At 40.0% G+C, this 14,534-nt stretch overlaps 1 protein-coding gene across 1 annotated transcript in view; it reads left to right on the top strand.

Moving 5' to 3' along the window:
- The window catches only part of PHACTR2 (phosphatase and actin regulator 2), a 270,335-nt gene that overhangs the window by 178,633 nt on the left and 77,168 nt on the right, over window positions 1-14,534 (top strand). Inside the window, exon 2 of the mRNA XM_060115252.1 lies at window positions 6,489-6,656. The gene's annotated coding sequence lies outside the window, so the exon portion shown is untranslated. The remainder of the gene's footprint in view (window positions 1-6,488; window positions 6,657-14,534) is intronic.

Here is a 14,534-nt window from a genome sequence, read left to right as displayed (position 1 = left end):
TTGTTGTCTACTTGGTTCTGTGCCCAGAACTGGATGTATGCCCCTGTCTGACAGCATGTTTTCTAAGTCACTGTTTTGTGAGAGAGAGGCCTCATGTAAGGGTAGGAAATAAAGTTAAATCTTCCCTAAGTGCAGCCCTAGTGTTTCTTTGCCATATGTTCTGTGGCCTTTAAAGAGGAAGGTGACAGAATTATAGTGGAAACATAAAAACTGTAATAGAAATAAAATATATATATAGTGATATTATTACATAAGCATAATAACTTACAAAGGCACAAAGAAAATAGCCTAGAAGCCATATATTAAGGAAATAAACTTTGGTTTGCATGTTTTCTTACTTCTTTTCAGTATTTTTTTTTTGCAGTATGTGGGCCTCTCACTGTTGTGGCCTCTCCCATTGCAGAGCACAGGCTCCGGACGCGCAGGCTCAGCGGCCATGGCTCACGGGCCCAGCCGCTCCGCGGCATATGGGATCCCCCCGGGCCGGGGCATGAACCCGCGTCCCCTGCATCGGCAGGTGGACTCTCAACCACTGCGCCACCAGGGAAGCCCTCAGTATTTGATTTTTTAAAAAAAAAAATTATTTATTTTTGGCTACATTGGGTCTTCATTGCTGCACACGGGCTTTCTCTAGTTGCAGCGAGTGGGGGCTACTCTTTGTTGCAGTGTGCAGGCTTCTCATTGTGGCTTCTCTTGCGGAGCACGGGCTCTAGGTGCGTGGGCTTCAGTAGTTGTGGCATGCAGGCCCAGTAGTTGTGGCTCGCGGCCTGTAGAGTGCAGGCTCAGTAGTTGTGGCACATGGGCATAGTTGCTCTGCGGCATATGGGATCTTCCCGGACCAGGGATTGAACCCGTGTCCCCTGCATTGGCAGGTGGATTCTTAACCACTTTGCCACCAGGGAAGTCCCTAAGCTCTTGATTTTTAAATGTCAGATGTTTTTGTACCATGCTCTTTTAATAGGTACATTCTTTGGTCCAATAAAATCATTATGAGTAGTATTGTAAGCATATACTTAGTACAGCAGAGTATTATCAATACTTTTTTTTTTAACCACATATGAGTTCGCTTTGTTTTTGTTATTACTGGGCTTCAAAATTGTATTCTCCTTAACCTTCAGATATGTAAGGATAGGGACTTCCCTTGTGGCACAGTGGTTAAGAATCCACCTGCCAATGCAGGGAACTCGGATTTGAGCCCTGGTCCGGGAAGATCCCACATGCCGTGGAGCAGCTAAGCCCGTGCGCCACAACTACTGAGCCTGAGCCTGCCCTCTAGAGCCCACGAGCCACAACTAGTGAAGCCCATGTACCTAAAGTCGGTGCTTCGCAACAAGAGAAGCCACTGCCACGAGAAGCCCACGCACCTCAACAAAGAGTAACCCCCGCTCGCCGCAACTAGAGAAAGCCTGCGTGCAGCAACGAAGACCCAACGCAGCCAAAAAAATTTTTAAATTAAAAAAAAAAAGATATGTAAGGCTATTTAGAGGACAGTTGAGGCCATTTTTGCCACCGTTTTTTTTTTTTTTTTTTTTTCCCCAGAGTGGCTATCACTTTCTTTAGAATCAGTACTGGGAATTCTTTTATTGGGGTTCTTTTCTAAATGATCTTTCACCTACGAAATTTGTGAGGTGGAATGCTCTGCCACATTTGTCTCCCTTTCTCAGTGACTGAAATAATTGTGTGGAGAAAACCCAAAAATGAACATCTAGACTATTAGAGAACTATTGAGCATTATAAAAATACTACAAACTCGTATTAAATAGGATTAATTTTTCTAAGAATCCTTGTCATTCAATTCTCAGATCTCAAAGAAAAGACTCTCCAAGTCTATAATTTAATTTATATGATAATTATCTAGCTTCATTTATTTTTGGCTGCTTTGGTCACAGTAGCACTGGGATTGTCTAACTGATAAATTTCTGTTTAAATGAAAAGTAAAATCTTCATGTATTTTCTGGATCTTACTGGTTGGTGGTACAGGGAAATCCTGTTAGGAATGAGCTTCCTTTGGTGGGAAGATAGACTGAGCTGTGTCGTTTAAAATGTCTACATTTGAACAGCTAATGACTGTTTTTAAAAATATTTAAATAATGTTTACTTGGCTCAATATTCTGTGGTAACCTAAGTGGGAAAAGAATTTGAAAAATAATGGATACTTGTATGGGTATAACTGAATCACCTTGCTGTACACCTGTAACTAACACATCATTGTGAATCAACTACACTCCAATATAAAATTAAAATTAAAAGTAAGGGAACTTATTTACAAAAACAGAAGTAGAGTCACAGATGTAGAAAACAAACTTATGGTTACCAGGAGATAAGGATGGGGGGATAAACTGGGAGATTGGGATTGACATATACACACTATATAAAATAGATAACTAATAAGGCCCTACTGGATAGCACAGGGAACTCTACTCAATACTCTGTAATGGCCTATATGGGAAAAGAATCTAAAAAAGAGTGGATATATGTGTATGTATAACTGAGTCACTTTGCTGTACAGCAGAAACTAATACAATATTGTAAATCAACTATACTCCAATAAAAATTTTTAAAAAATAATTAAAAGTAAATAAATTTTATTAATCTCCTCCTCAAGGAGATTTTAAATAAATTAATTAATTAAATTAAATATTTTTAAATGTTGATTTCCAGTGTGAAAAAGAAGGTCCTGCTGAATGACAGGTCACTCTTCATAACATGTAAGTGGATCAAAGTAAACATTTAAAACAGGAAAATCAGGGACTTCCCTTGTGGTCCAGTGGTTAAGACTCTACGCTTCCACTTCAGGGAGCAAAGGTTTGATCCTGGGTTGGGGAACTAAGATCCTGCAGGCCGAGTGGCGCGGCCAAAAAATAATAATAATAAATAAATTAAAAGATGGATGTTAAAAAAAATAAAAATAAAACAGGGAAATCAGACTTTCATCTGGGCTTTACCTGGCAATTTGTTCTTATCTGTGTGTACATGCCAAATTCACTAGATTTGTTGTGGAAAAATGTTTCAAAAGTTTCAAAGTGACTTTAATGGTAAGTTGGTCCAAAAGAAAAATAATAGAATTATCAATGGTCCTGGCAGTATCCTAGGTGTTTGGAGGAAAGAAGGGAGTAAATATTCTGTTTATACTACTTCAAATCAGGTGGCGGTCACCTTCATGTTCATGATTTACAAGAAGTACAATGGCAGTGTAGCCAACTGTGCCGACGTATGGTTCCTAATTGCAAGTGTGGTTTAGTGTAATAACCCAATAATTACAAAATTATAGGTGGATTCATTCAATCAGGAAAAAGGTATGTGTGTGCGTGTTCTGCTGTGGTCATTGGCACTGGCCCAGGCCCCTTCCGGAGTAGAGATAAAGACTAAAACTGTAAATGCAAAATAAAGAAAGGTATGGCAGTTAATGTCTTATGTAGCTATGAATTTAACATGAAGGCTTTCATTTTTCAACTACCTCATTCAGTCTCTCCATCTGTCACCTTCTATCACGTAAGGAATATTTAAATTTTGTTTTCATTTGTTTTTGTCTTCAGGAGAAAAAATAGACTATTCCTTAGTGGTTCAGGTCAAAAACAGAATTTTGATGGGGTGTCAGGGAACCGGATATGTGGGTTGAGAGAAAATGAGAACTAAATGTGTGTCTATAGCCACGGAGGTGAATTTGAGATGGTAACTTTAGTTCCCATGTTTGTAATAGTCAGTCCTTTTGTATTTCACAGCATTTAAATTGTTCAAAATTGAGCCTTCAGCATAAAGTCTCAGTGGAGAAGAAATACCATATGGTCAGTTTCTCCCTGGGTTTGCCCCTAGTTTAAGGAAGGCAGTTGGACAGGAGTGGAAGTAAAGTAAATAAGGATTTTACTTTTTAACTCTGGCTTAGCTTCCAAATTAGTCCTTCCCATATCTCTGCCTGCTGCACTGTGGCCAGCGTGGCTGGGGTAAAGTAGGGTTAGGAACCCTTTACAGAAGAATCAGTCACTGCCGAACTTGCACTTCTGCCTGAAGTTAGAGTTGACTTTATGAGTGGGAAGAACAGGATTTATTATTCTTGTTTGGAAGGAGAACTTATAAGGATTAAAGTATTGGCATTGTATTGACTGTCTTTTTTCATTCAGTTTAAGATTTTCCTGGTTCTTGGTATGTCACGTGATTTTTGATTGAAACTTAAAACATTCTTGTATTATATTATGAGACTGTAAATGTGATGGAAACCTTTTGTTTTAACTGGCTTTGACACCTCTCCAGCAAGGGAAGCGAGGGGTGCCACCTCATTACTGCCAGGCGGAGGTAAAAACCCAGGTTCTGCCTTCATCCTGTGTTGATATCTGGTGGCAGAAATAGGGGGAAGGGTCTTCATTACTCTCGGGCACGGTTCAATTTCCAGATCCCCATGTGGTGTCTACTGACACCATAGTGGGTGGGGGTGGTCTTGTTCCCACTGGGCAGTGGTTTGGTGTGACCCCAATACTGGCGGGGAAGGAGAAGAAGCGATACCTCATTACTGGATATGGGTGGAAGACCAGGTTCCCACATGGTCTTCACTGACACTGTAGAGGATGCTTCATTAACAGCTGGCGCACAGGAAGGTCCTGGCTCCCTACTTGGTCCTCTCTGACACCACTCTGATAGGGGTTTTGGGGTTCCTCATTAGAGGGTAGAAGTCTAGTCTACCCACTCAGCCTTTCTTGGCTTGGATGGTCATAGTTTCTTCTGTGGTGTTTGGCTGGAGTGGAGCAGTTATTGTCTAAAAGTTTTCTGTCTTGCTAGGCTGTCCCTTTCCTGCTCCTTTGGCTAGAGAGAGCAGGCTTTTTTGGAGGCTTTTTTGGTCTGTGCCCATTGGTGTTTTCAGTTTCAGCTGCAAGTCTGGAATACATGAGACTAAAGGAAAACCCAGGGATCTTACCTCCATGTTGTTTCTTAGGTCCTGAGGTCCCAAGCTGGCCTACTTTCTTTTCACCTTATATAGTCTTTTCATGTTTCTTTTATATATAGCATTCAGGATTTTTTTTAGTTGTATGTAGCAGGAGAAGTAGGAAAAAGTAAGTCTACTCCATTTTCCTAGAAGCAGAGGTTCTTGCCATTCAATTTTTCTTTAATTTTTCCCAATATTGTGAAAGTTTTGGAGATGGAAGAATTATGCAATTAATGACCACACACCCACCACCTAGATTCAACACTTAACATTTTGCTATATTTTACTATATTGTAAATTTATCCATCTCCATTCCATCTATCCATCAATTTATTATTTTTCATGGACATCAGTACACTTCATCCCTAAACACGTCAGCATGCATGCCATTTAATTGGACTTCACTACTTATTTATGGTTTTTTTAACGGTAGATTTTACATAAAGTAAAATGCACAATATCATAAATGCCATTTGATGCATTTTGTATAATCCATCCTTTATTGAGATAATTTCCATCACCCCAGGAAAATCCCTGAAGCCTCTTCTCAATTAATTCCCACCTCCATTTAACTCCAAGAAGCAACTACTGTTCTGGTTTTCTTTCTTTCTTCTTCTTTTTTCTGTTTTCCCATAAATTCATTTTGCCATTTTTAGAACTTCATATAAATAGAACCACACAGTATGTACTCTTTTGTGTGTTGCTGTTTTTTCCCAGCACAATGTTGTTGAGATACATTCACGTTGTTTGTAGGTATCAGTGGCTCCTTTTCTTTAAATTGCTGAGTGATACTTCATTGCATGAACAATACCATAGTTATCCACTCTTTAGTTGCTTCCCGTTTTTTGCCATTAAAATTTGATCTTTGGGGTAATATAATTTATCACCATCTTCTTTCTGTTATGAATATAGTGTAAGGCAACTTAAGGTTTGGAGACTTTCTTCTGATTGATGAAATGATTGAGGCACATAAAGATATGTTCTGTTACCTATGACATCCATATTTCCCACGTATTTTTTTGTCATTTGTGATAGTTATCAGTTTATTTGAAGCTAAAAACTTTTTTGTAACAGAAGCAAAAGATAGTTTTAGTATAGTAAAATTTAGAATTTAGCTTCTTGGCACTGAATCTTATTTTGTGAAGGAAAAAAACCTGGTTTTAACTACACCATAACTGTCATTTTCATTACTGAGAATGCCAAACGAGTCTCTGGAGGAACATCCTGTTTCACTTAGAATACTCTATTTCTGCACAAAATATTGATGTAGTTGTTGCAGATGGATTTAGCTGTTTCGCAGACCCTTATTTATCTGGCCTTACCTTTTATGTAGGTCTCTTATTTCTTTTCTGTTTCCTCAAAATGATTATCTAAGGGGACTGTAATTTCTGAGTGATTGATTTATTGATTGATATTAGAGGAGCTCTACCGGCAGGGAAATGGGGCAAAATAAATTTTATGTGAGATTCCAATTAAAGTGGGCTTGCTTACTTTGAACAGTACAGGAAGACATAGATGATGTTGTTTCCAACTTTTATTACAGCTTTTCTCTGACTTGACTTTCTTTATACAGTTGATGGACTGGACAAAGCTTCTATAGCAAACTCAGATGGCCCAACAGCAGGCTCCCAAACACCTCCCTTCAAGAGAAAGGGGAAACTCTCCACCATTGGTAAAATCTTTAAGCCTTGGAAATGGAGGAAAAAGAAGACCAGTGACAAATTTAGAGAAACATCAGCAGGTAGGAACATCATAATTTTGTTAGAAGATAAATTGTTAAATTTTCCAAAAGGTAAAAAATTATGTCTTGCAGGGTTTTTTTTTTCAGGGAAAAAATTAATCTATATTTGAAATGAAATTATTTCATTTAAGGGTGAAACAACATAGGGTTCTGATCTGCCTTCTTTTTCTACTCACTTTGGCTTTCTAACATAGTCTTATTTTTAAATATGTACTTGTAAATTCATATAAAAATTAATGTGTAGGGAGAGGGAGGTGAAATGGAAAATTAGAAGTGGAAATGTTATTTGTCAGTATTGTAGCTGCAAGTATCTATTTATACACACACATACGAACACTCTATTATCTATCTGTCTACTTAGTTCCAGTAACACGATCCTATTTGTCAATGAAGAATTGTTTTAATGTCTTTTAAATGTATTTGTTCTGTGGGCAAAATTTAAATGGTTGTATGAAGGAAAAGTGTTGCTATATTTATTAATTTTAAATTTCCATCATGTCCTTAGGACAAATAAATGGTCTGTGTCCTAGAGGAGTCATAACCCTAATGGTGTGAAAACTTTTTATTGTTATTTTATTTTGTGGATTTGTTAAACCTTAAGAATTACATTATTTAGTACCTTTCATATGGACTTATAGAGGAAGTTGGCCTTAAATCTCAGGCCAGAATTAAGCCTGATTTAAACAAATGTCCAGTATCAGGGTATTGTTTAAGGTGCAAATGTGTTTATCTCTTGGTGTAAGTTTAGCTTTCTCCACGTTTGTTGTCTAAAATAATCCCTTCATCAAAATTACTCACTGCACCAGAAACTAATATTGTCCGTGTATGTACAGGATCACAGAGCATATCTTACTGGTCTGTGCTAAGAGTTGGCCTTTAGTTCTAGTGCTGTGACATAAAAAGGAAAACACCATCAATAGCACAAAGGTGTAGGATAGAGACACCAGGGCTTCCTAAAGAAAATTGTCTCTGCTGCTTTTGCAGCTGTATCATTTCTTTGAGCATTTAATATTTAAAAAAAAATAATGATATTATTTCTGGGATTTGTTTCAAAATGATCCTGGAGGAGAGGGGAGTATAGATGAAAGAAGATCGGTCACAAGTTGGTAATATATGGGGTTCATTATTCTCATGTCTCTACTTTTAGGTACTGGAAAGTTTTTGCAATAAAAAGACAAAGACAAAAGACTTGGCTTAGGAGCAAATAATGATAGTTTGCTTATTGAATCCTCTTTAGTTCCTAACTGGCTTCTTGGGTTAGGAGCAGTGGGAAGGGATGAACAGAGGGCTGTGCTGAGGGAGGACACCTGGGTTCTAGTTGTGTCCTTGCCACCAAGGTACCGTGTGACCTTGAGCAAGTCAGATCAGAGTTGAATGAATTGAATTCTAATGTGCTTTCAGTTCCAGATTCTGTTGTGGATCCTTGACTCCTTCCAACCCCTGACTGGGCATCTTGTTCTGCCTTGTTCTTCAGTTGTAGATGGAAATACACTGGTCTTCTTAAATACTTCCCACTCAGGTTCCTCTAAGCATGGGGGTAGTCTAGCTCTTTGAGTTACCATGGATAACCAGTATGGGAATAGGGCTCTGGGCAGTAGCATTAAGAAGACATTGAAAAGAGATGATGAAAGTCTCTTCATTTGTCTCTCTTGCCCTTTTCCTGGGTCTGGGCTGCTACCTTCTCTCTCCCTAAAGTAGAAACAATTACAAAGAACTTCCCTTCATCTTTTCTTGTCACCCTTTTTAATTATTTTAATAGTAGGGAGGCTGTAACATTTCTACCAACCCAGAATATTTAAGAAAAGTCATTTTAGACAGCATTAAGTGTTATTTTATATTATCCCATATTTATTGAGGATAGCCTAGCAATCTTTGTATTCTGTTTCCTTTTCAAATTCACACAAGATTTTATATAAGTTGAGCTCCAAGAAGTTATTTATGGGTACTATATTTCTAGCTCCTAAAGACTACCGAACCACATTAAAAACCTGAGAAAGTTATTAGATGTCTCATTAGATTTTTTGTTTTTTGTCTTTGCATCAAAATTGTGACATAACAGAATAAAGACAAGCCAAGTGGATGTGTTAACAATTCATTGTGAATTTTTCTGCTACACTTACTTGCATCATTTCTTTTTAAACCCATGTTATTACTAATGTTTTATTTGAATTTCATAAGATCTTATCAAGTGTCCCAAGTACTTTACTGTCACTATATATATATATATATATTTTAAATTCAATTTCTGCTGAGTTTTATGGAATGTATTAGTAAAGCTTAAAATAAATGGAGGAACAAAGTGGTGTAACATGTTTTTTTCACATTGAGGAAAGATGTCACAACTAGAGGAAAACTGATGCATTTGGAAATAACCAAGAGAAGGGTGTTTTCTTCCCTAATACATTGTCTCAAACAGTGAAATCTAGGGGTTTGGGTATGACCAAGGCCAGCTCCATCAAAGAACACCTTAGGCAAGATCCATAATATTTTGGGATATGAAAGAATATGAAGTTCTTCCAAGAAGAGTAACTCTTCTTCGTTTGTCCTTCTCCTAAGCTCTTGGCTTTACAGTCACATGGACATGAATCTTACTGTGTTCTATTACACAGCGATTAATACAACTTTTCCTAGTGTGGGTGTCTGTTGTAGGAATTTTTAATTGATGGTAGATAGGATGCACCACTGATTTATTAATGCCACTGTAATAAATGCCATTGTTCTCAAATGTTCATGGTGGTGGAAGTTAAGAAAGGTCCTGTGTTCTGTCTGCTTGGTGGTCCTTGAGTCGACTATTTTGAAAGGCTGTCTTGTCCTATAAGGCTGGCTGGGCTTATGCCCCGACTTCAAGTTCTCTGGCCTTGTTTTAAAGCAGAAAATTACCTGTTTCTTCAGCTCTGTTTAGGATGGTCCATAGGCTATTGGGTTCTAGGGCAGAGTAGTCTTTTCTATTTACTTTCCCTTGGTGATTCTTTTCTTCGGTTTTCATCTCCTGAGTGAAAGGGTCCTTCTTTGGTTCCACCTAAGCTCCATCCCTTCCCTAACTTTAGAACTCAAAATCTCATTTACCCTTTTTTCCCTACATAATCATTTCTTCCCTTTTTTTGGGAGGGGGGTGGTGGGTAGGTAGTGGTGGCTGAGGAGCCTCCCTTTGGGTCTTTACATACGCTTTCATCTCCCCAAAGCTGACAATACAAACAAACAGGCTGTTCCTCTAACTTCTACATGGGCGGTTACAACTAAGACCAAAGGTCTTAAAAATCTCCCCTGTGTCTGCTGCTTCCACTTCCCTCCCGCACTCTCATCTCTTTCCTTCTGCAGTCTTCCCCTGCATCCAGCACTCCACTGAGGGGACTCCAAGTCTCCCAATCCTGACATTTAGTATCATTCTCTCATTTTCATCCATCTCAGTCTCTACACAATGTGCCATTGCTGTTGTGTCCTCCCATGTTTTACAAAATAGCTCTTACTTGATTTATACAAGGTGTCATTATCTTGGTCGTCTTTGACTTTTCTTTCTCTTTTGTCCCCTTCCCCTTCCCATTTCCCCTAAACCTGTGCAAGAGAGGTCCGCTACCTGTCTCAGCCCTTCTCCTTTTGTGAACGTGCCCTTCCTCATCCTTCTTTCTTCTCAGTGCCCACATATCTCAAACCCAGACACATCTTCCTGAGCACCTCATGGGCAGTAGTGCTTGAGGACTGTGTGTTAACTCAAAACCCATTCTTACGGTCGACATAGATCTACATTGAAAACGTGGTACATGCCAGGCACTGATTAATTTGCTTCTGGGTGTCAATTTTTTAATTAAAAAAATCAGAATTTTATAGTGAGAATTTTAAGAAACTTGCATCAGATTTTGCTCTCACACAGTGAGGGGAGGCATTCAGTTAAGTTGGGCTGTAAGACTGCAGAGTTAGACCGAGAAATTTTCACAATGAGAGGTTACAGTGTCTACAAGCAGAAGAATTGCTGTGAAGACGTGCTGTGTGTCCCCCGGTTTAGAAGAGAGTGTCTGTAACCTATGACCACACTCAGTTCTTCCTCAAACCACTGAGTGCCAGGGCAGGTGACTGGAGTAGCAACCATCTAATTCCACCCCTCCCTAAAGGTATCACAGGCTTTAAACAGGATATGAGATACCAACGTTGATCTTTTACAAGAATGACTCTTTGACATTGTTTAAGGCAGTGGCACCCAATAGAAATCTTACAACTCGATTCTTTATTCTCTTCAACACATATCCACAGTTAATACTTAACATTGGCTTAACATCTAAAATGTCTTCAGCTTAATATCTTTACTTTTTTCGTAACTTCTACTTTCACAGATACTTCTGTGTTTGGGGATAGTATTAAAATGTAATTTCAGGAATAGAAACAAATTATTTTTGGTGAAGCAAGATAGAAAATTTAAAGCTCACTTGTCAGCAGTAGCAGTCACCAGAAGGTTTCATTATGCTCACCCTACTTGTCTTTCATGCATTAACTTAAATTTTCGTTTTAGAGAGGGAAGGTACTGACACCTGCTCTGAATGAGCAGACAGGGAGCGGGAAAGTCCTATGTACAAATACTTTCCAAACCAAAGTAGATCCCCTGCCATCCCCAGCTACCCCTGCTATTGCAGACGTGGCTTTCTTTGGCATCCAGGCTTTGACCATGGAGTTCTTTGATTCGTCCTTGCCTTTTGCCATCTTCTGCATTCTATTAGTTCCTAAACCTTTGATTTATTTCTCCTAGTGCAGGCCTCTACCATCAGCCTTTCCTCTTGGTCCCCATTGTCTGGTCCTTATTACTCTCTGTCTCAATTACTGCAGGTGGCCTCTTTGCTCTACTTAGGTATTAGCTGTCCTAGCTCTAGAAAGCTATGGAATGCTAGAGGAGGCAGGGAGAGACTGGGTTCTGGCATTAAGCCTGCCTAGGAAGGGAACCTGACCCAGCTAGTGAGGCTGACAGAGAAGATTCAGGGTGGCACAGCCTGTCAAGAACACTAGAGTAACCAAGATAACATCCAGATCTCAGGCCAGTAAATAGAGCAATGGGTCCTTCACAATAAAATGGCATGTGTTCCACCAGGTAGGGTAGCATAACAGAGCACCCAGGTGAGTGAGACTGGGAAATCCAAGCAAGCCTTAGGAGCCAGCATGTTCTTTACTTAGGTGGCAGTATTCATGGCAGATGGTGCTGGAACCAAAAAGACCCAAACTGGGTCCCCATCTTTTTTTTTTTTTTTTTTTTTTTTTTTAAGGAACCAGGGAATAGAGCTGGTAACTAGGACAGGAAGTTACCAAAGGATTCAGGACAGAAACTCACGGCTTGAAGTGGAACACAGGGGATAGGTCTGTGCGAGTGGTCTCCTCAGACCCCAGACCTCAGGTGCTGGAGCTCCTGTTGCTACAAGGGCACAGCCCAAGAGCTGGGTGGCTGGAAAGAGCAGGGATTATTGTGGTTTTGGGAAAGTAGGTGGGGAAATCTCTCCCCTCCCTCCTCTATCTAGATCATCGTGGATACCACTACAGGAAGTCTTCCTCAGGTGGAACTTTGGTCCTTTGCTTCTTGCCCAAAAAGTGTGACTGACTCCACGTTGTTTCCTAAATGAATTCCAGACTCCTCAGCTCTCTGCAGTGTAACCCAAACTGACCTTTCGTGTCTTATCTTTTTTTTTTTTTTTTTTTTGTGGTACGCGGGCCTCTCCCTGTTGTGGCCTCTCCCGTTGCGGAGCAAAGGCTCCGGACGCGCAGGCTCAGCGGCCATGGCTCACGGGCCCAGCTGCTCCGTGGCATGCGGGATCTTCCCGGACCGGGGCACGAACCCGTGTCCCCTGCATCGGCAGGCGGACTCTCAACCACTGCGCCACCAGGGAAGCCCTTATACAGTAATTTTTATGCTCAAAGAACAAGAGGAAACATTGCAGATGTCTGGGTATTTACACTATTTTGCTTTTTTTTTTTTTTTTTAACTTGTGGGTCAAGCATCATGCTGCATATATATTCATTTATTCTTAAATCAATCCTGGAAAGCCATATAGTCCCATCACAGGTTTAGATGAAGTAATATATGCAAAATGATTAATGTGGTTTTGGGGATACAGTAAGTACTCAAAACTATCAGCTACATCATTCTGCTTTTAAGGTAACTAAAAAAACCCGAGTAAATTAAAAAGTGCTTGTAATGGCTATATTTATTTTAAAATTTAAGTATTAGTTATTTTGTAGGTCAATTCTGAATGTTGTACACATACATAGCAAGGGTTCAGTATGTTTGTTGGGTATGATTTAGTATAGATTACAAACTCTAGGCTATTGAGGGGCTTTTTTTTTTTTTTTTTGCGGTACGTGGGCCTCTCACTGCTGTGGCCTCTCCCGCTGCGGAGCCCAGGCTCAGGGCGCGCAGGCTCAGTGGCCATGGCTCACAGGCCCAGCCGCCCCGCGGCATGTGAGATCTTCCCGGACTGGGTCACGAACCCGTGTCCCCTGCATCGGCAGGCGGACTCTCAACCACTGCGCTACCAGGGAAGCCCTTATCTTTCTGTATTAGTCACTTGCCTTGGACTTCTGTCACCCAGGGGCCCTCCGTGAGCGTGCCGGAGCCTCTGTGTCCCCAGGCCTTTCTTCACGCTCTTCCCTCTTCTTCTGAGCACCTTCCTCCTACAGCTGCACCTGGGAAAACACTGCAAGCCATGCAACGGTCCTAACATGTCTCTTCTTTCCTGAGGGTGTTCTTGACCTTGATTCTGCATCATCTAGTAGGAACCTCCCCTCCTGTGCTTGTCCTCCTGTTATGACATGTGTACTTTGACTTCTTTCCTAGTTTATGTGTCTGCTACCAATTTACTGTGTAAATTATTTGAGGGCAGAGACTATCTCACTCATCTTTGCCCCACTTCAGATGCGTTACATGATAATTTGAACCTGGTATGTACTCTTAACATATGCCTTGAATTGGTTATTTATTGGATATCCACTATAACTAAAAATACAGCACTGGGTGCTTTAGGACTTTATAAAAGAAATTGAAGATTGAAAAAAATATCATGGAAAAGATAAAGACAATAAATTAAAATACAGGGCTTCCCTGGTGGCGCAGTGGTTGAGAGTCCACCTGCCGATGCAGCGGACACAGGTTCGTGCTCCTGTTCGGGAAGATCCCACATGCCGCAGAGCGGCTGGGCCCGTGAGCCATGGCCGCTGAGCCTGTGCATCCGGAGCCTGTGCTCCGCAATGGGAGAGGCCACAGCAGTGAGAGGCCCGCGTACCACAAAAGAAAAAAAAAAAATTAAAATTCAAACCCAAAACATGTACTCACAGTTACAACCATGTACAACTATTAAAAAGCCAATAAAATAATTAGGGGAAATTTCTTCTTCTTATCTTTTTGCCCTTATTTAAAAAGAAGTTACACTCCTAAGTAAAGAAAATCCAGACAATTTATTTTCATTATAATTGTGACTTTTATTTGTGTTGTTAGTAATGGGGAAGGAATGCCCGTCCAGATTTTTAGATAACATTGTTGCAAGTTATCAGCCTTCTAGGAATCAGAGGAATTTGCAGAAAGTCATCTGCTAAAAGCTTTAATTTACTGAAGGTACTCTCACTCCCTAATAATATAATGGCTGTGTTTTTATTGAACGCTATTATGTGCCAGCTTCTGCTCCAAGAACTTTATTCATATTAACTCACTTAATCCTCAAAGGTTATAAAGTTTAAGTGCTACTGTTATCCCAATTTTACTGATGAGGACACTAAGGTCAGAAAATTCAAATGACTTGCCCAAGGAAACACACCTGGTAGGAGCCGAAAGCAGTATTTGAACCCAAGCAATATGGTGCCACAACCAAATTTTTTTATCATTACACTGTGTGGCCTCTTTAGAAGATAACTTCA

The sequence above is a fragment of the Mesoplodon densirostris genome, chromosome 12 (genome assembly GCF_025265405.1).
Source record: "Mesoplodon densirostris isolate mMesDen1 chromosome 12, mMesDen1 primary haplotype, whole genome shotgun sequence".
Lineage (NCBI taxonomy): Eukaryota > Metazoa > Chordata > Mammalia > Artiodactyla > Ziphiidae > Mesoplodon > Mesoplodon densirostris.
Note: the sequence above shows the minus strand (reverse complement) of the source record. Positions and strands in the feature narration are given on the sequence as shown.